Source organism: Physeter macrocephalus, chromosome 12 (genome assembly GCF_002837175.3).
Source record: "Physeter macrocephalus isolate SW-GA chromosome 12, ASM283717v5, whole genome shotgun sequence".
NCBI lineage: Eukaryota > Metazoa > Chordata > Mammalia > Artiodactyla > Physeteridae > Physeter > Physeter macrocephalus.
The window spans coordinates 90666402-90666975 of record NC_041225.1 but is presented as its reverse complement, the minus strand read 5'-3'; positions in this window follow the sequence as shown (position 1 = coordinate 90666975).

The window sequence follows — 574 nt, the reverse complement described above, 5'->3', positions numbered from 1 at the left end:
AGAATATTTTCAAAGAAACAGTATCCTCTCTTCTTTGCTTTTCTGAGTTTCACGTTTCTTACCTCCAGTCACATTTTCAACCCTTATTACAGCATGCATCACAAAAATAGAAGCAAGTTCTTTGTGCTTTCCCTGTACCAGCCAATTATTCTAATATGTTCTTTTTTTTTATTAAGAAGATGGGGGTAGGAGTTTATTAATTAATTTATTTATTTTTACTGTGTTGGGTCTTCGTTTCTGTGCGAGGGCTTTCTCTAGTTGTGGCAAGCGGGGGCCACTCTTCATCGCGGTGCGCGGGCCTCTCACTACCGCGACCTCTCCCGCCGCGGAGCACAGGCCCCAGACACGCAGGCTCAGCAGTTGTGGCTCACGGGCTCAGTGGCTCCGCGGCATGTGGGGTCCTCCAGACCAGGGCTCGAACCCGTGTCCCCTGCATTAGCAGGCAGATTCTCAACCACTGCGCCACCAGGGAACTGTCTCTAACGAACAGAATGCGAAATCAACACAAAGCCTGATTATGCGACCTCTGCCAAGGGAAAGGTCTGAGAGTTGTCTATTTACTAATGAAGCTCAG